Source organism: Pantherophis guttatus, chromosome 12 (genome assembly GCF_059756535.1).
Source record: "Pantherophis guttatus breed Tessera chromosome 12, ASM5975653v1, whole genome shotgun sequence".
Classification (NCBI taxonomy): Eukaryota; Metazoa; Chordata; class Lepidosauria; order Squamata; family Colubridae; genus Pantherophis; species Pantherophis guttatus.
In genome coordinates this window covers 9055526-9077452 of record NC_142074.1, presented here as the reverse complement: position 1 = coordinate 9077452, position 21927 = coordinate 9055526, and the positions used below count along the sequence as shown (strand labels likewise).

Here is a 21927-nt window from a genome sequence, read left to right as displayed (position 1 = left end):
TTATGTGAAGAATAAAAGCATATGTGGCAATGTACTGCCTAGCAACCCTGCAGAGAATGAAAAAAGAAGTTGCAAATTACTAAAGTCAGTTGGAACCTTGGCTTGGGGTAAACAGACACACAACAACATGTCAGCCATGATAAAGAGTGTAAATTTGAACAGATGTCATTTCTAGAGAAGCAGCAGGCAAATTAAACAGAATTGGCTTTGGACAGTTTCCAGGATAGAGTGGAAGAAAAATAAGAATCATTAGCCCTCGGCAGCCACGAAAATATGGTGTCCAGTATATATATATACTGGATATACTGGATATATATATCCAGTATATATATATGTGTGTGTGTGTGTGTGTGTGTGTGTGTATTTGATATTACCAAGAAGTGAATACGCAGGGAAGAAAGTAGAGAAGAAGATCGATGCAGTTCTTGAAATAAATGAGAAAAAACAGAGAAAAAGTTAGTAACTCTAGGAATGTTAAAGGAACCTGGATGCTGTGAATTGTGATAGAAAGTGACATCTTCTGGACTAATGGGCTGCTCAGAATTGAGTTATCCACTGGCTTTTGCATTTCACAAGCGCTCTTGGCAAATCTCTTGGCTCAATATATTCAAGTTGAACCAGTGACAATAAAAATGCTGCACAGCTGAGATTTCAGGTCCTCTACTGGGAAGGAAGTAAAGCATTCTTCCTGAATTGTCTGCTACCAATTGCAATTTGACTTCTCATCTTGTAATGGGATTGATCTCAATTATATACTGACTGGCCAGAGAAGAATGATTTTTGTTTGGAAAATTCATTGAGCCTCCTGTGGTGCTTTGAGAATTAGGGAATGACGTCCCTGCTCATTTTTCATTGGGGAAGGATTCAGGGGTGGTATTCACTTACCTTCGCTACAGGATACATTCCTGATCTCTTAAGATGCCGATTAAAGTCAAGAAATCCACCAATCTTGACAGCGCGTAAGTTGATGGCCGATCATCAGAACATCACACAAAAGTGGATGGAGGTGTGGAATAGCTGTTCCCCCCAAGATGTCTCCAAGCATATCAGTCCTAGTAATATACCTCCAGGATTTAGCCTACCCCGACACATATGGGTGACATATAACAGAATTAGAACAACTCATGGGGTGTGTGCTGACTCCCTGTATAAATGGGGAAAGACACCTTCAGCACAATGTGATTGCGGGGCCCCTCGACAGACTATCCAGCACATAGTGAGGGAATGCCCTAACAGAAGCTATCCAGGAGATTCTAGGGACTTCCTCTGCATAACAACGGCAGCTACTGACTGGATCTCCAAACTCGACATTAAACTTTGAAATGTTATTTCTGTTTTCCTTTTAGGTTTTCTTAATGCTTTTTTATTGTTTTTATTGTTTTTAACCTGTAAAAATGAAGTGTTTTAATACTGTGTGTGACCAACCATACGCTAAATAAATAAACCTTCGCTAACGGTTTGAAAATGTGAGTGCGCATGCGCAAAGCATCAAAAACAGGATGTGATGATGTCTGGGTGGGTGGGCGGAGCCTCCCACCGCTGCCACTATCGATTTGCCCAAACTGGATAGAACCAGCTGAATGCCACCACTGGAAGGGTGGTTTGGAAATGGATCTGATAACACTACCCCAAATAGATACAAGTAATTCTCGACTTACAACCACAATTAAAGCCAAAATTTATGTTGCTAAGTGAAACATTTGTTAAGTATGTTTTGCCCCATTTTAAGACCTTTCTTGTTGTTAAATGAGTTGTTAAATGAATCACTGCACTTGTTAAGTTAGTAACAGAGTTATTAAATGAATCTGGCTTCCCCGTTAGCTTTGCTTGTCAGACAGTCACAGAAGGGGATCACATGACCCCAGGACTCTGCAACGGTCATAAATATGAGTCAGTTGCCAAGCTTCTGAATTTTGATCATGTGACTTTGGGGAGGCTGCAAGCATTGTAAGTGTGAAGAACGGTCATAAGTCACTTTTTTCAGTGCCATTGTAACTTTGAATGGTCACTAAATGAACTGTTGTAAGTCGAGGACTACCTGTATGCAATAACATGCCTTCTGAGTTCCTTTTTGCCTTAAGATGTATTTATGAAAATTCAAAGACTATTTGCATATTTCACAATTCAATTGTAAGTTAACACACATGCACACATACATGTATTTCAAAATGAATTGAGATGGAAATCTCTTTTCTTAAATATGTGTCCAGAGATTTATAAATTGCACAAAAATGCAGGAATAGAGCAGAAAGCATTTAGGGGTGAACCCATGTAAAAATATTTCAACTGGCAATAGATTTATTTCACTAATTGTAATTACTAATGTTAGTTGTAAAAAATGATTTTGCATTTTGTTTTTCTTGTTTTATTTTTCCCATTTTATTTGCACTTTAGTAACAATTATAATCAGTTTAGAATTAGTGCTTCCCAATATTGAATTTAATGCTTACAGGTTATCTATCCACCCATCCATCCATCCATCATCTATCTATTTTTCTATTTTTCTGTTTTTCTATTTTTCTTTCTTTCTTTCTTTCTTTCTTTCTTTCTTTCTTTCTTTCTTCTTTCTTTCTTTCTTTCTTTCTTTCTTTCTTTCTTTTTTCTTTCTTTCTTTCTTTCTTTCCATCCATCTATCATGTATGTATGTATGTATGTATGTATGTATGTATCCGTCTGTCTGTCCGTCCGTCCGTCCATCCATCTATCCACCCATCCAGCCATCCATCCCTTTTGTTTATTGCTGTGCAATAATAACAAGTCATCTGGGTTACTGACAGTAAAGAGAGGTTAACAGTAACAGAGTTGGAAGGTACCTTGGAGGTCATCCAGTCCAACCCCCTGCTCATGCAGGAGACCCGTACTAGGGATTTGAACCACCAAACTGCCGACCTTTCTGATCAACAAGCTCAAGATTTATTATGAGGTAAGTGAAGAAAAGACCAAGGGAACAGGCATTTTAAAGATAGGGGAATTTAATCCACCTGTGAGTGTGAGGTTTTCCTTACAGCCTTAATCCACAACTGAAGATTTCCTATTTTTTGGCCTCATGGTTTATATCCTCCTGGGCTTCCTGCAGTCTTGGCCTTTTATCAGGGTTGTTTCGACATGCTGATTCATCTTTGTTAACATCTTTCCATAATGTGGTATTTGTTTATTTTAGATACGTTACCCGTTTCTAAGTACTTTTCAGCCATACGGTCAGTTTAACAATCCCTACGATATTTTCAGAATTTGTCTCTTAAATCAACAGGAACAGCTATTTGATTGACCCAGGGCAGAAACAGCTGAAAAAGTCAAGTGATTCTCAAAGTCTGTTCATGAAGCTGTTAAAGCATTTATTAAGAAGGAAAAAACTTTCATTCCTCACGGAATGAATGAGGCAACAGCTAAACTGTGCAAGCATTGTAATCTCTGAATGCACGTTTTGGAACAATGCATTTCACAGGCAGTTATGAACACTAATGTTGGGACACAAACTGAGGTGCACAACTGTGATTATCGAGAGGTAAGTAGAAGATGGGCTAGCAATAAACAAGCCCAGCATGAACACCTGGGTAGACAAAGAAAGCCAAATCTATCCTAGTTGGCACTATTCACTGCAACCATTTCTGACTTCTCTTTAAAAAAAAAAAATAGACTCTGGCCAGGAATATACATGTTCATGGACTCTCACTGCAGCCTCATTTTAATTTTTAAAAGATATGATTCTATTTTGCAGTCGAATTTAGCTACTAGCATTGGATGGCAACTTCCTAAGATGATGAAGACATTATTCTTCCTTGGTCCTGTATATTCACTGGGACACTTACAGTGAAAGGAATGCAGTTGGTGAAGCAGGAACCAGCAGCTCCTGGGCTAGAGAGAACGCTTATATTAGCAGAGATCTGGTACCACCTGTATCTTTAGATGCTCTGCTTCTTAAGTACTACAGCAGACCAATCTTCTTTGGGTGTATGGCTTACGGTTTATTCCTGTCTGGAATAAAGAAACTAAGTTTCCCTAGTTACATCTCTGAGTCTTCTGCTGAGTAATCCAATTTTTGATTGTGGAGTTAAGCGTCACAAGAAATGAATTTATAACCAAACCTAACAGCTACCATCAACAAATGCTATCAGTTCACAATCTCTAAACTGAGGCTCACTGTAAAGTGGAAAACTCCTCCAAAAATCTCATTGTCTGTCTGGAGAGAAAGAGGGAGAGGGAGGGAGGGAGAGAGACGGAACTCTATTCAATGGCTGCACAGTCCTTAAAATGGTAAGATGAGAACCATAGTTAAAAGTGTCCAAAGCCAGGGCTGGGCTGCTGGAGGTTCGCAGGGGTTCGGGAGAACCTCTAGCTAAGATTCTGTGCAGTTCAGAGAACTCCCAAATCCCACTCCTGGCTGGCCCTGCCCACCCCTCTTCCCGCCCCACCCAGGAGTCCCCACGCACCCCATTTTGGATGCAGGTAAGTGCAGGGTGTGCGCAAAGGCTCAGAGAGGGTGAAAAATGGGCCTACTGGGAGTTCGGGAAGGCCAGAAACTGGCCTGTTTCCGGCCTTCAGAGGGCCTGCGGAGCCTGGGGAGGCCGTTTTCACCCTCCCGGAGGCTCGAGGAAAGCCTCCAGTGCCTGGGGAGGGCAAAAATGCCCCCCCACACCGTGGTGCAGGAGGCCAACTAGGCCACGCCCACCATGACCATGCCCACCCAGCAAACCGGGCAGAGAACCCCTTGCTAAAATTTTTGAAGCCCACCCCTGAACAAAGCCAGTGTCTAAGGTGAGCAGGATTATTAAGAAAGTCTGAAAAAGAATACAGATAAAGCAAAGAAAATAGTTTGGTCTTCCCTTTCATTTTAAACAAGGTGTGTGTATTCCTGCCTCTCCATTCATGGAAGGAAATGTTACTGGGCTAGTGCTGTACCGCATGTGGAAGATGCAAAATTAGCACACTTTCATTTAACATGCACGCAATGTTGTTGTCATATGGCACCTCAAATGCCAAACTCAGATTTGCTGGAATGGAGTGGTGCATTTGAATCTCAATTGTTGCAAAGAGAGCCGGTAATACAAGCATAGAAAATTAAAATGCACCACTTGTGTCAAACACAGCAGAATCATTGTTTGTTTATTTTAAAGACGCTAATAAAAGAGATTAATGGCGTTGCTTGATAATGAACCAATCTGCTGCTAGACAAGCTGCTGAAAGGAGAGAAGGCTGTTACAGGCTCAGCACCAGACCTCCAGCCTCCCGGAGTCTTGTGCACGTGCCAACCGGAATCCTTTATGCCATGATTATCATGTCATTTCCAAATTTAGGTTAATTTTATTTCATGCCCAAGCTAGCTGGAAAAAAATATTACTCTTTCCTCTTTGTTGGTTAAGAGGGGATGGATGGATGGATGGATGGATGGATGGATGGATGGATGGATGGATGGAAAGAGAGGGAGGGAGGGAGGGAGGGAGGGAAGGAAGGAAGGAAGGAAGGAAGGAAGGAAGGAAGGAAGGAAGGAAGGAAGGAAGGAAGGAAGGATTTCTGATGTCCCTTGCCAGCTTCTCATGAAGATACTCAATGGTGAAACTAATAAGAAGTCAAAAGTCACTCCCATTTTACTGCTTTTTATTTTACCCATGGTCAACTCTGGCAGTGTTTATAGGAATATAATTTTACTGAATCTGATGATTTAGGAATTTGGGAGTTTCTTATGAAATTCTTATGAAATGGGGAGTGTGGTGGCTCAGTGGCTAAGATGCTGAGCTATTCGATCAAAAGGTCGGCAGGTTTTGAATCCCTTGTGCCATGTAACAGGGTGTTCTCCCATTACTTGTCCCAGCTTCTGCCAACCTAGCAGTTCAAAAGCACATAAAAATACACGTAGAAAAATAGGAACCATCTTTGGGGGGAAGGTAGCAGTGTTCCGTGCCCCTTTGGCATTTAGTCATGCCGGCCACATGACCACAGAGACGTCTTTGAACAGCGCTGGCTTTTCAGCTTTGAAACAGAGATGAGCACCGCCCCCTAGAGTTGGGAACGACTAGCACATATGTGCGAAGGGAACCTTTACCTATGAAATTCTACTCAGAAAAGAAAGTGAAAGATAACTTCCTTCCCCTTCCCTTCCTCCTTCCCCATAAGTGACTGATACTCAGTGGGGAAGGAAGTGAAGTATTGAAAGATTTACTGAGAAACTGTCATTATATTTTGAAAACGTTTCAAAAGTTTCCTCCTCAAAATTCATTCCTCGGGAATTGTGGGTCATGGATTTTGGACACATTCGGTAAGAAAGGGTTTTAGTAGATTTCCCATTCCAAATTGTCAGCTAGATTTTCTGGAAAAAAAACCTTACATATAAAAAAAAATATCATAACAAAGGGGGGGAAAAATCTGTGAAGATCGCGCTCAAAGAATAGCAAATAATTTGTTGCTGCTTTTCGTAACCAAGGTGTCATTCTTTTGTGCACTACACAACATGATTTTATAAATATTTGTATTATTTCTTATTCCTTCAGGTAAACAGGTTTTGGAGACCTTGATTTTTGACTGCTCTGTTAGTAATGCAAACAACAATTCTTAAAATAGGTACACAGTGGCCATCAAATTTGCATCATATACTACACTGAAAAACCACAACATTTTTTAAATTAAGGTAGTGATTGTAGTGAGTTTTATTTTCTAGTGTCTTCTTATATCATTTTTATCCAATGTGGATCTTAGAGCTCTTCGATTCCATGTGTCTCTTTTATCTGTTTGTAAACTGTTCAGATTCACTTAGGTAAATCACCCCAAACTCAATCAGAATAGAGCTGGAAGGGACCTTCAAGGTCTTCTAGTCCAGCCCCCTGCTCTAGCAGGAGACCCTATACCATTTCAGGCTATCTACTCTCTTTCAGTGATGAAGCCCTTGCAACTTCTGAAGGCAAGCTATTCTTTAATTGTTAATTGTTCTCACTGTTAGGAAGTTTCTCCTTAATTCCAGGTTGTTTCTCTCCTTGATTAGTTTCCATCCATTATTTCCTGTCCTGCCCTCTGGTGCTTTAGCGAATGAGTTGACCCTCTTCTTGGTGGCAACCCCTCAAATACTGGAATACTGCTATCATGTCATCCCTAGTCCTTCTCTTCTCTAGACTGGCCATAATCAAATCCTGCAACTGTTCTTCATATGTTTAAGTCTCTAGGCCTTTAATCATCTTAGTTGCTCTCCTTTGCACTTTTTCCAAAGTCTCAACATCTTTTTTGTAATGTTGGTGATCAAAAAGGTAAGATGAGCGATGTAGAAATTTGATAATAAATAAATTTAGCTAAGGCAAAGCTGTTCTAAAGCAAGGACTCTGATTGTACAGCAACTAATAAGGGTGCAGCTATTCTGTAGACACTTCCATCGATTTGGTGAGGCCAGAGACTGTGAAGGAGTGTTATGCACAGTGGTATTATGGTGGCATTATGTATAGTACTGGAGAATGCACATAAAGGTGTTGTTCTGTCCCCGTCTCACACACGCACACAAACAGTCAGCCAGGAGTTAAAGTAAACTTGCAGACAATAATTTCCTTTGATAACAGAATTGGCAGCAACCCAGTAGCTGCTTTCCAAAAACTTTACTCACAGAGGGAGGTGTTCCTCTTCCGTCAGATAAACCAAAATAAATTCACAAAGCCAAAGAATTGTCAAGTCCAGTCCATAATAAATCCAAGGAAGGCAAATAACGAAGCTCCAGAGACACGGTATGACTTGCTAGCTGTTCAGTTTTGTCCATCACAAAGCCTGAATGGCCATCACACCCCCTTTTATCCCCTATGGGGTGTGGTCCAGTGACTCAGCTTAATCTCTGGCATGCCTCCTTCTCTGCTGCATGCGCTTGTCTTTCCGACGCTGGCAGGGATCCAGCCAAGACTTATCTCCATCACTGTCTAACTGCTCCGAAGTGCCTGGCTCCTGGCCTATTTCTTCTCCTTCGGGAGACACCTGAGGCATTGCCAGAGAGGAGGGTCCTGGGGAGGGAGGCCTGGCCAACTCCTCTCCTTCACTTTCGGAGTTTTCTCCCTCCGATAAAACGGGCTCGGGAGTCGGAGTCACAACAGGTGTAGGATGTACAGATACATAATTTGCTTGAGCCCAAAGGAGATTTAAGAACTACAAGATTCTCTAACTTCTTTAGGTTAATTTATTAACACAGACAAGAGGCATGAAAGGTGACATTTACAAATTGTCATTTGAAATGTGGCAAGAAGAGCCAGTGTTGTGTAGTGGTCAAGATCCTAGGCTAGAAACTGGGAGACTGTGAGTTCTAATCCCACATTAGGTGCAAAAGCAGCTGAACCACTCTGTCTCAGTCTCCAGGAAGGAGACAAAGGCAAACCAGTTCTGAAAACATTGTCCAGACAGTTGATAGAAGACTGACTTGAAAGTGTATAATCACACCAAGAAAGAAGGCAAGAGAGGGAAGGTATTAAGTATACAACTGGGAAGCAATCTTATGGCATCTTACTTTACATTGATGTAAAGGTAAATGGGATTAAATTGAATGTATGTGATGACATAATCTGCTGGCACTTACTGTATTTTTCGGAGTATAAGACGTACCTTTCCCCCCCTAAAAGGGGGTGAAAATTTAGGTGCGTCTTATACACTGAATGTAGCCCCGCCCACCCACTGCCCCCCACCCTTTGGCCTCTGCCTCGTAGCAGTTACCTCCTTGCAAGCAAACAGCAAGAAAAAACAGCTCCTTTCAGCTTCAACACAGCCTAATTAGCACAAGTTGAATGGATCGGCCTCCCGACTCTCAACTGATTTGCTCTCAGCTGTTTTGCGCAGGGCTCTGCTGCTTGCTGCAAAGAGGTAAATTGCTGGAGCAGATTTTTTTTCCTTGTGCTAACCAAGCTATGCTGAAAACGAAAATGAAAGTAAAGCAGGCTGTTTGCTGTTTGCTGCAACGAGGCAAAATTGTTCAGAGGCAGAGACAGAGGGAGATTTCTTTTTCTTCTTTTCCTCACCAAGAAAGGTAGGTGCGTCTTATACTCCAGTGCGTCTTACACTCCGAAAAATACGGTAGGTGGTTGTGGGGAGAGAAAGAAAGACCTAAGTCCATATGCACAGAATCCACACAGAGGTCAGACTATCCATACAGAGGTCACACAAATTGCAATTGCCACTCTATCCCCTACAAAGGATAGAGTGGCAGTTAGTCTTTGCCCTGCATGAAGGCTGTAACTCAACCTTTGTATCTGAGAAGGCAAAAATTCACCCAAAGACACCAAGAACCATTGGCAAGCTTGATTAAAACAATGTGTCATGTATCAAGTATATCATTATGCTACCAGATACCTAAACAGAAAGATTGGAAGGGCAGACAATAGATAGATAGAAATACTTTCAGATCACAACAATAAAAATAAGTTATTTCTCCTTTAGAATGCCATTCATCTACAAAACACCAATTTTGTCTAGTTAGAAGAACCTCCATCTCCCTAATGAACTTCACATCATAGTCCATATAAGTCATTATTCAAATTGTCTAGCTATAAAGACATTATTCCCTAGGCAACCTTTCATTGGAATGACCACACCAAGTCCAACTCCTTCTTGAGGATACTCATATGACATAAATCATAAAGCAATTAATTAAACATGTTAAATTACAGCTGAATTCTTAACTCAGCTTTAGAAACTATGCAAGATAACATTTGAAGAGACATTCCGGACAATCTACAAATACAATTATACCACAAGTGGCCCATGTTTTCTCTAAATTTATATTCCTCCTGCTCAATAAAAGCCATCATTCTTTCTCAATAAAAACCACAATAATAACCAAAGCTTGAACAGAATGTATAATTCTGAGTTTCTCTCTCTAAAACAATATTTCCAGACAAAGCATATATTACTGATTTTAATAATTGCATAAAGAAGGGGAACATACCTCAATATTGCTCTTTTGTCGCTTCAAGCACAGCTCTTTTTAAATGGCAACATGAACTCGTTCTAACAGAGTGTTTGGACTTGCAATATCCATTGAAACAATCTCGTTCTGCAAGGGAAGAGGAGACAGTGTCACATAAAACCAGCCGCAGATATGCATTAATGGGCTTTAAATGTCCTTAAATGATCAGGCTCCTTCCTTGAATAGCTGCTCTTGTTTTGATGTATTTTTGCAACACACTTCAGATTATGTCTGTTTTAATTAATAGCATTTATGATGAGATTTGAGTACCTCATTTGTTCAGTTCAGGGATTTTACTGCTGTTTCAAAGAAAGTTGTATAATAAGCACAGAACTGTTGCCAACTATCAGGAACTAGTTACTGGAAAACCATTTCGCATTAAGACTGGGGACAATAGAAGATACTCTGAAAACAGAGAGATGACTTTTATGTGAGGAACATCATCATAGGATGGGATCAGCCTTCCTGGAAGGGAAGAGCTCTTGGCATGTAAGATATTATATAGATGAGGTTCTCCTTGCATAGATAGAACATATACTATAGCTGGTGGCAGGAAACTGTAAAGCAATATCAGGATTGTGCTGTTGTAAGCATTATATGAGCTGCAATAAATATCACATAGAACAACAGGGTTGGAAGGCACCTTAAAGGTCTTCTACTCCAACCCACTGTTCAAGCAAAACACCTTATACTATTCTGGACAAATGGCTGTCCCATCTCTTCTTTAAAACGTCCATGGATGGAGCACCCACAACTTGCAAATGTAAGCCATTCCACGGATAAATTTGTTTTTACTGCCAAGACATTTCTAGTTAGTTCTAGGTTGGATCTCTCTCTCTCATGATCTTTAATCTCTTTAATAATGTTTTGAAGACTACGTCAACCCCTTCTAATCTGTGATAGCCTCCTCCCCAACTAACTACTGGAAGACTGCTATTGTATCACCTCTAGTCCTTCTTTTTGTTAGACTAGAAGATATATTTAGTTCGTTCCATCGTTCATCTTATGGGTTAGCCTCCAGACACCTTATCATCTTTATTGCTCTTCTCTGCACTCTTTCGAGGGTCTCAGTATATATATATATTTGTTGTGGTGGTGGTGACTAGAACTGGATGCAGTATTGCAAATGTGGTTTCACTTGGAATACCCACTGCCCAAAGTAACAGAAACACACACACAGGAAATAGAAGGGGAAAATCCTATTCATTTTCGAACCCCAAAAAATGGCTCCTTGATTTTAAAAATGTGACAACAAATATATACAAACAACAAAAAAGTAACGAACTCTATTTGATAGCACAGGAGCAGGTAGTAATGAATAAAATAGTACTCTTTGTACTGTACTTTTATTAATACTGATAGAATGCATTTCAGGCATACAGTATATAGCAATTTATCATTAGTATATACACAAAACCAATTTCTTTTTGTTTGCTTCAGAAGCAGCTGTCTAATACAAAGTTACCTGTGGGAATTATATTGAAATATGAACATTTATTTTTGGATTAGAACAAATACTATCCAAAAATAAGCAAGTCCTGGCCCCACTTCAAAAATATTTTCCTTGGATTTTGCAAACTGAGCTATTTTCCAAAAGAGAGGGGATATTATTCTAATTTGATCAGGAGTTGACCAATCCCAAAATCTCAGAAATTATTTTTAATTTTATTCTTCCTTTGAAAGGAAGGCCTGATATTGGGGGAAAAAATGGAAAGAGACAAAATGTAAGGGGCATTTAGGAGTCTAGTGATGGAATGGATACCTTGTTTAATTTTACTTTCTCCTACTATTTTCTCATCTCATGTATGAGAAATTTATGACATTTGGAAAATCCCTTCTTTCTTTGATTTCCTGAACAGAGGTTTTAAAGTACAAATGTTACTTTACGTTAAATGCTACTTTATCCCAATGTAAACTTGAAAAAAATAGCCCACCCATATGTGCCTACAAATTTTAATAGTCCATCTTCTTTTCAACTGCTTCTCAAGCCTTTGATTTATGGTCTGGGGAAAGATAATTGCTGTTAGACCAGAGACTGCAATTCCCAAACTGTATACAATGGTGCCCAAGGGTACCACAGATAACTTACTAATAATTCCATTTATTAAATAGCAGATTAACCAACACTGGCCTTGTGAATACTTTGCAAAATCTCGGGGCATCACAATTTGGGATGTGCCCTACTTGATTGTTGTAGTCTGCTGTTGCAAAGCCCAGTGGAAGGGAGAATGAGTGGAAAGATATCTGTTTATATAATTTTAAATTATAATATAATTTAAAATATTAATGAAATTAGCATTATTATATTTTAGGTGCTATCGGCTCAGTGTTTTCTTGGCATGATTTCAGAATAGGTGTAGATATTGTAGCAGGGAATTATACCATATAAGAGGGCTGTGAAAATATTTACAGACCCCTCGCATTCTGGTCATAAATTGTTTCAACCCCCTACCCTCAAAACGACGCTATAGAACACTGCACACCAAAACAACTAGACACAAGAACAGTTTTTTTCCCAAACGCCATCACTCCCAAACAAATAATTCCCTCAACACTGTCAAACTATTCACTAAATCTGCATTACTATTACTATTGGTCTTCTCATCATTCCTATCACCCATCTCCTCCCACTTATGAGTGCACAAGTGTAACTTTGTTGCTTGTATCCTTACGATTTATATTGATATTGATTATTTCCTAGTATGATTTGATTGCTTATTTGTACCCTATGACTATCATTAATTATGCTTTATGATTCTTGATGAATGTATCTTGTTTTTTAATGTATACTGAGAGCATATGAACCAAAGACAAATTCCTTGTGTGTCCAATCACACTTGGCCAATAAAGAATTCTATTCTATTCTATTCTATTCTATTCTATTCTATTCTATTCTATTCTATTCTATTCTACTTAAGAATACATGCCTGTTCTCTGCTTTCTCGTCTAAAATAATCCCTTTGCCTTTGTCAACCAATTTTTAACAGGGTTAATTATTCTTGCCTCCTAATATTTTTATTTTTTTAACTCAAAATCTTAACTCTAATATTTTAATTTTCATATACTGTTTTATATTTTGATGTTTTATTGAAGAGTTTCTCTTTGAGGGAGATGGGTGGTTTAGAAACGTGAAATATAAATGAATAAATAAAATAATTTCCCTCAATTTGCCCCTTTATGAAAGACAGAGTGAATTCAAAATTGTAATCTCTAAGATTATCTTGTATGATCTTCTGACTGAGAGGGCTTCTTTCTTGGAGATCGTTACAAGCTGTCTTGTCTTTGTGAAGTGAAGGTGAAGGTTCCCCTCGCACATAAGTGCTAGTCGTTCCCGACTCTAGGGGGCAGTGCTCATCTCCGTTTCAAAGCTGAAGTGCCAGCATTGTCCAAAGACATCTCCGTGGTCATGTGGCCGGCATGACTCAATACCAAAGGTGCACGGAATGCTGTTACCTTCCCACCAAAGGTGGTCCCTATTTTTCTACTTGCATTTTTTACATGCTTTCGAACTGCTAGGTTGGCAGAATCTGGGACAAGTATCGGGAACTCACTCTGCTACATGGCACTAGGTATTCGAACCGCTGAACTGCCAACCTTTCGATCGACAAGCTCAGCTTCTTAGCCACTGAGCCACCGCATCCTATGTCTTCTCTTGCCTTTGTAGCCTTCTCTAAATAAGGAAATCGGTTTTCACAATATATTGTGTTTCTTTGTGTTCAAATCACGACTGATTTGAAACTGACATTTTAAAGGTAAGCTTCTCTTGGTTACCTTAGAAAGAAGCCAAATTTATATTGCTTGCAACATGATTTGGGGAAGTACAATAATGAAATTCATATTATGAAGCTTTTTATATGTTATGGTCAAAATGTAGACAAAGTTTAACAGTGAGGTTGCAGGGGGGAAAAGACTCAAAGTTTATGGTCCTTAATAGAGCTAGGGAATTCTGTCTTTTGTAGCATGACATAAAGTGTGCATTTGAAACCAAAAATGTCATCTATTGAGGCTTAGCATTTAAATCTTGACAGACACACCTGTGACATTTAGATAAATATAAAAGATTGAAAAGAGGCAATACATACATGGCTCTCTTAGCCTTCTAGTATTAAACACAAAGTCAGTCCTCTAGAAAGAAACAAAACATTCCACTGAAAACAAAATCTGTAAACCCACTAACATTTACAGAATAGAACAAACTGAAATAATTTCCCATAATCTGTCACCTAAGGCTTTGCTTTGATTGTGTTTTGTTGTGTTCCAAAAAAAAAAAAAAAAGATGTAGGCATCTTCATGGAACTAAGTTTTCACACATTTGTAAACAAGGGTACAATGGTAATCAAAGGCTCCTATCCCCAACAAGGTGATTTAAATACAAAGGGATTCAACTTTTGAGTACATTTATTTGGGATGTGCTCTGGGAAGCAGTGGCTCAGTGGCTAAGATACTGAGCTTGTCAATCGAAAGGTTGGCAGTTCAGTGGTTCGAATCCCTAGTGCTGCATAACGGGGTTGGCTCCCGTTACTTGTCCCAGCTTCTGCCAACCTAGCAGTCTGAAACCATGTAAAAAAAATGCAAGTAAAAAAATAGGGACCACCTTGGTGGGAAGGTAACAGTGTTCCGTGCGCCTTTGGCGGTTAGTCATGCCAGCCACATGACCACGGAGACATCTTTGGACAGCGCTGGCTCTTTGGCTTTGAAACGGAGATGAGCACCGCCCCTTAGAGTCGGGAACGACTAGCACATATGTGCAAGGGGAACCTTTACCTTTACCTTATTTTGGATGTGAGCAAAATTGTGATAATGGGCAACACTGCAATCATGTATCCAGTTGGGAGCCAAGCATCAAAACTATTAAATTAGGTTAAACTTATAAAGTTTGGCTTGTCACAGTTCTATTACTGGAACTGGGCATTAGAATAGAACCTAATTGCATCAGGAGTTAAGTTTGCCAATCATTAATAAATAATTTTTATCCTGCCTTTATTTATATCAATAGCGTGACAAACATAACTTATTCTCCTTCCTCCTCCTATTTTCCCTACAAGAACAACTCTGCAAGGTGAGTTGAGCTGAAAGGGACTGGCCTCTAAATCACCCAGCTGGCTTTCGTGCCTAAGGTGGGACTAGAACCCAGAATGTTCTATTGATTGGCCCAAAGTCACAGTTGCTTTTCATGGCTAAAATGCAGCTAGAACTGAGAGTCTTCTGGTGATTGGCCCAGTTACCCAGCTGTCTTTCATGCCTAAACGAACTAGAATTCACAATCTCCTGATTTCTAGCTGGCCTTAATTGGCCTTAACATTCACCAAACAGACACAGTAGTAATGGCAAGAATTTAAATCTAGATTATAAGTAATTATCTCTTTCAGGTCATTTTTTCTAATCTGCTTTTTGAAATCCAGATTTCTCACTTGTTAAAGAAGACATCGGTGGTTTACCTGAGCTACGGATCTCATTTCAATGTAGCTTGCAAAGCCAAATGTTGTGACAGTTTAACAGTCATAACAAAGCATTTCTCTAGTGCAAATAACCACAAAGGGATATAAAATTTCATGCTGTAATCCATCCTCGGTTTGTATGTTTATTTTTGTATGACAGTGACATTGCCATAGAATCTCTGTCAATAGGTACAGAGACTCAGTGCAAAAATACTTCGGCCAAATTAGAAAATATGGCAATCAATCACTAACTTTATATTCATCACAGGAAAAGAATTCTGATTTATCTCAGCACATTCCTTGCCTCATAATCATGAGCCATTATAGGATAGTTCTGTCTTTTTAACCAGCCTTTTTGCTTCCCCAATTTCATCCTGAAGGCAAAATTTGGAAAATGAAGCTAACTATTTCCCTACTAATTTCAGGTGGACTGAAGGAATAGACTTGGTTTTGGTGAAAATGAAAGCGAAAAGGAGGAAATGTAGACACACACACACCCCAAAAAAAATATTGACAACTTTAAAATGTCCTGTTACTCAACAATGAGTAAACAGAAATTATTCAGAAATATATGGCATTCTGTTTTCAATGAACATTTGCAAATTAGGCAGGGGTGGGCTTCAAAAATTTTAGCAAGGGTTTCTCTGCCTGGTTGCTGGGTGGGCCTGGCCATGGTGGGCGTGGCCTAGCCAACCTCCTGCGCCATGGCAGGGGGTATTTTTTTTGCCCTCCCTGGCCTCTGGAGGTTTTGTTCGAGCCTCCAGGAGAACGAAAATGGCCTCCCCAGGCTCCGGAAGCCCTCTGGAGGCCAGAAATGGGCCCGTTTCTGGCCTTCCCAAACTTCCAGTAGGCCCCTTTTTTGCCCTCCCTGAGCCTCCACATGGGCCCTGCATCCAAAACGGGCTGCGTGGGGACTCCTGGGAGTGGCGGGGCCATCCAGGAGTGGGATTTGGGGGTTCTCTGAACTGCACAAAATCTTAGCTAGAGATTCTCCCAAACCCCCAGCAGCCCACCCCTGAAACTAGAGTCAAGGCTTCTGAAGTATACATGAACCAAAACAGTTCTATCTCCCTAAATCTGACCTGTTCTGAAAATCTCCAAGGCAGGTATTAAATAAGCAAATTAGGTTATGGCAGAACTAGACATTTATACTTCTTTATATTAATGTAAATCAATGATATAATGGTTAAGCAGTTAATAGTGGTTAAGGCATCAGGTTAAAAAGTGGGAGTCTGGGTGTTTCAGTCCCATTTTGGGCATGAAAGCCAGCTGGATAACCTTGGGCCAATCATTCTCTCAGCCCAACCCACCTCACAGGTGTTGTTGTTGTGGGGAAACAGGAAGAGGGATGTGGATTAGTTATGTTCATCACCTTGAGTTATTTATAAAAATACTAAGGACTGGGTAAAACCATCCAAAGAAAAATAAATAATTCTCGACTGTAGTGAAGCAGGGAAAAAAATAACTTTAGTAAACTAAATAGCTAAACTAAATCCTGAAACTTATACTTTCCCAGGTTATAAAAAAATCCAAGCCAAAAAAACAAAACAAAACAAAAAACCCTCCAAAAGCTAGCTTGATCCTAATTGCCAAAAAAATAAATAAAAAATAAAAATAAAAATCAGCCTATGCGTGTTTTATGGTACGGTAGAAAAAAAATGTGGCTACGTAGATAGTGCAAAAACTCCACAGGTGAAGAAAAATGTACACTGATCAGAATGTATCAGCCAGTATTGTGAGCCCAATTGGCAAAAGAAAGCTCAGGACCATATTGGTTGAAAACATGCAGAAGTGGCTATCATCCTGCAGTGGATAGACAAGGGCTAAAACAGGGGTGAAATCTAAAATTTCTTACTACCGGTTCTGTGGGCGTGGCTTGGTGGGGGGGGTAATGTGACTGGGTGGGCGTGGCCAATTTTTTTTTTAACTTTTAAAACTATTTTTTCTATAACCTCTTCAGCTAAGAAGTTGTAAATTTTTTTTTTCAAAAGGCTCTGACGATCCCAGCTGAGTTCCCTGATCTGCAGAGGCTTTTTTAAAACTCAGCTGGGATCGTTAGAGCATTTAAAAGAAAACAAGTTTTTTTTTTTCTTTTAAATGCCTTTGACAAGCCACCCAATCATCAGAGGCTTTTTTTTTTTTTACTTTTAAAAGCATTTTTTCGGCCATAGTTGTAGAAAAAATGCTTTTAAAAGTAAAAAAAAAAAAAAAAGCCTCTGATGATTGTGCGGCTCAACTGGGCATATGGGGGGGGGGGGCAGGGATTTTTGCTACCGGTTCTCCAAACCACCTGCCTCCATCCCTACCAGATCAGGTGAGCCGGTCCAAACCGGAAGCATTTCACCCCTGGGCTAAAATGATAATGATGATGATCAAAATGTATATTTGAATAAATATAATTAAATACAATTAAGTTAAATACAATTATTTGCCTTCATTCAGGAAATACAATTAAATTTTAGATGTTCCCTTTCTTTCCCATTCCTTGTATCTGTATTTAATAAGCCTGTGTTTTTGTTATATTTCCATTCTGTGCTACTAACAAATGCAATATGCTATCATAACATTTGGATCCTGTTATCCAGTGTTCAAAAAGTCGAAGCCAGCAAGCACCAACCCAACAGTTGTACAGCCAGTTAAACCGAGCTATTTCATTTGGCTTAACTAGAAACTCCCAAACCTGCAATGCAAGCAGATATGATTTAATGGTCTAAAACCTCCAAAGTGGATCATAATGCAAAACGGATTAATTGTCAGCTGGCATTCGAGACAACATGCACCAGATGCTTTCAGTTACATTTGTGGTGTTCCTCTTTTAATACCAAGACTTTAATGCACTGCAAGGCCCATAATTCTGCTTTCTGTCTTGCTGAAACAGATTTAGGAGCATCGATTAATATCGGTTTTGACAGCCAAAACCCAACACAAGCTTCACAAAACCGAAGGCAGCTAAATGCTCCAAAATTATAAATTGCAATTGTCCATGCATTCATAATGCATGTATTGTATACACCAGTCCAAAGTAACTTAGAACTAAAATTTCTAGAGTCCTTCAGAAATGAAGCAGAGACATGAAAACCACAGCATGATTTCTAATACCCCAGCTGAAAGGATTTCCAAATAAGGAGCTAGATCAAAACAAGGGAGGAGAGGATCAACTATTTTTGTCTAGTATTATCTGTAAGAGGTCTCTTACACTTTAAAATAATTTATTTCAAAAGAAGATAATTTTAGTTTAATCCTTAAGAGGATCTGCACAACTTCATTTCATCAAACACTGCAATTAAAAAGGTAAAAATAAATTCAAAGTAAAAAGTAAAAGAATAAAAAATAGAAAGAAAAGAAAAAATAGAAAAAAATGTAGTAAAAACAAATGAAGAATCCCCTTTCATTACAAATATATACAATTTAGAAACTAATCTTTTCTTAAAGTATAACAAATGATCTCTTTTCAATATCTCACCTGTTATCTGTAATATATACTGTATATTATCTATCTATCTATCTATCTATCTATCTATCTATCTATCTATCATCTATCATCTATCTATCATCAGCAAAAGTCTATTAAGAGTTACTAAAGATAATATATTTTAAGCTTGATCAGATAAGTCAAGTTTATATTCCTTTTTCACTGTTAAATAACAGAACAGAATAATAGAGTTGGAAGGGGCCTTGGAGGTCTTCTAGTCCAACCCCCTGCTCAGGCAGGAGACACATACCATTTCAGACAAATGGCTGTCCAGTCTCTTCTTAAAAACTTCCAGTGTTGGAGAATTCACAACTTCTGGAGGCAAGTTGTTACACTGGTTAATTGTTCTCACTGTCAGGAAATTTCTCCTTAGTTCTAGGTTGCTTCTCTCCTTGATTGGTTTCCACCCATTGTTTCTTGTCCTGCCTTCAGGTGCTTTTAATAAACAAAAGTACCTGTAAGCAGGTGCTGTTAACAAACTTGATCTTTAATCTCTTCAAATAATATGCTAGAACTTGATTTCTTCTTGTTTTTTCTTTGTCCCTTCCCATAAAACATTTCAAAGCTTTTGTAAATTCAGCCTAAGAAGCTTTTCTAGATCACTTTTTTTGGTTCACTTTTTCCTATACACCTCTTAATCAGCTGATTTCACTTGTATACCCAATGCAGCACCTTTTTTTTTTCATATCATTCTTGTAGTCTTTCATTTTTAAATCTACTGTCAGATTAGTTTCAGTCATGTCTGGGTAAAACTTGATCCTCTTTGATAGCATCTTTTAAACACAAGTTGGCTATAATGGCAGACACTCTTAAAATTAATATTAAGAAGCAAACAATGAAGCAGGAAACAGAGTTCTAATCAAGGAAGTACTAAGGAGGAAACCACACCCCTCCAAACACTGGTAGGGCAAGCTATTGTATAAAACAGAGCAAACCCCTCATTCACTCATTCTCACAGATGAAGTTACCTACATATGTAATGACACATCTGCAAGCAAACAACCAAACTCAGAAAGCATCAAGGAATCTGCATACAAATCTGGAAAAAAAAATTAGGAAACTACCACCCCCTTACCTTTCAATTTACATATTCAGGCTTTGCCCAATCTTTCTTTCAGCTGTGTGAGACCAAGCCTATTGATATAGGAGGAGGCATATGCTGTAATTTGTTACAAGAAGTATGTTTGCTGCAAAATCAACAATAAGTTGATTGCTATTTTTTGGGTGATTTTAGCAGCTTTGAAAAAAGTTTACAGCCTACTGCAAATCAGTAGACATCAAAGTAAACAGAATCTTTTTGGTGGAAGGGTTTATTCCCCCCCCCCTTTCAAACTATGTCCTTCTTTAAGCAAAGCAATTTTAATAGAGGCAAAGAAGAGCATGTTCTGAAGCCCAAGCAGCCTTGTGGGGCTGAATATTGATTTATGTTCAAAAAGTTATTTGCAAAACTCTGATCTTGGCACTGTTGCTTTACAGTTAAGCTGGGATGATTTGATGCCTCCCACCTGAGCAAGGAAAAAGTTAAACCTAAGTTTCAAATTAACACAATGTTTTGGGAAACACTGTGGTGGGTATTAGAGAGAGGGGGGAGAGGAGGGAAGAGGGAGACTTCTGATTATTGGAAGGGATGGAAGAATTCTGGGTAACAAAAAAACTAAATGAAGCAAAAAAAATGAATACTAGACTACATGAGACTAGGAACTTCTGACATTTAGAAACTGCACTAAGTGGATTAATTTTATTCCAAGTATTCCATCCATCCATTCACCCATCCAATCCATCAATTCACCCATCCAATCCATCCATCCATCCTCTATCATCTATCTATCTATCTATCTATCTATCTATCTATCTATCTATCTATCTATCTATCTATCATTGCTCATCTATCTATCTAACCTGTCTAGGTGGCTCAGTGGCTAAGACACTGAGCTTGTTGATCAGAAAGGTCAGCAGTTCAGCGGTTCGAATCCCTAGTATAGGTCTCCTGCGCGCGCAAGGTCCCACCAAAGCCCCTTCCAACTCTGTTACTGTTACATTTTTATTTTATTTATTTATTATTATTATATTTCTATACCGCCCTTCTCCCGTAGGACTCAAGGCGGTATACAGTCAAGAAAAATATAGACACACAAACATCATAAAATTGCTAATTAAAATTATTACTTAGTTTGGTCAATTAAATAAAACCCAGAATTAGATAACATTTAAAAAAGTCATTCACATGTTCATATGTTTAGCCCTGCCTGTTGGAACATCAGGGTCTTGAGGGCACGGCGGAAAGCACGGAGATCAGGGATATTCCGTATCTCCGGGGGCAGTTCATTCCAAAGGGTTGGAGCCCTCACAGAGAAGGCCCTCCCCCTGGGAGTTGCCAGTCGGCATAATTTGACTGACGGTACCCTGAGTAGTCCCTCCCTGTGAGAACGAACTGGTCGGTGGGAGGCTATTGGTGGCAAAAGACGTTAAAAGTTACATGTAGGGATGAGCTGCTATATTCAGGGGGAAGAGCAGATTTTCTCCGACTAACACTGTGTGTTTAATTGGATAAATGGCTTGGATATTAATATATAGAACACTTATTCCATTCTCAATAACTAGCTTATTCCTCATACCTTATAAAATTGGCTACATATTTTCATCATACATGTATGTACAGTATATACGTATATATTACTACTCCTATCCCTGTAATCTACTCCATATGCTAAATAAATAAATAAAATTGAAGTTATCTGCTATCCATCTCACTATCAAGCGACTCTATGCTTCACACTTCATCATCAGAATGATGTTTTGAGTCACATTTTGACTATGTTAATGATATTTTACTGAATAAACTGCAACTGTCTAGATGCTATTGTCTAAACAAGGGTCTGGAAAGTCTTTAAATTAAAATAAAAACATATTGCAGCTAAATGTGATGTGTGAACCCAAAATTTGCCTTTGTGGCTCCATAAGACCCATGTCAAATCTCAGTAACCCAGCTTTGAACCAAAAGTCTCATTACTGTGATCTGTTTTAATGTAGAAATCAATTCAATGCCCTCCAACATGGAATGCATAGAAAAATACATTATCTTAGGAAGCGTACAAGGAATGCAG

At 39.0% G+C, this 21927-nt stretch overlaps 1 protein-coding gene across 5 annotated transcripts in view; it reads right to left on the bottom strand.

Moving 5' to 3' along the window:
* The window catches only part of TENM1 (teneurin transmembrane protein 1), a 1253741-nt gene that overhangs the window by 973234 nt on the left and 258580 nt on the right, over positions 1 to 21927 (bottom strand). For all 5 annotated transcript variants that reach the window (XM_060692076.2, XM_060692082.2, XM_060692081.2 and 2 more), the window contains exon 2: positions 9893 to 10000. The gene's annotated coding sequence lies outside the window, so the exon portion shown is untranslated. The remainder of the gene's footprint in view (positions 1 to 9892; positions 10001 to 21927) is intronic.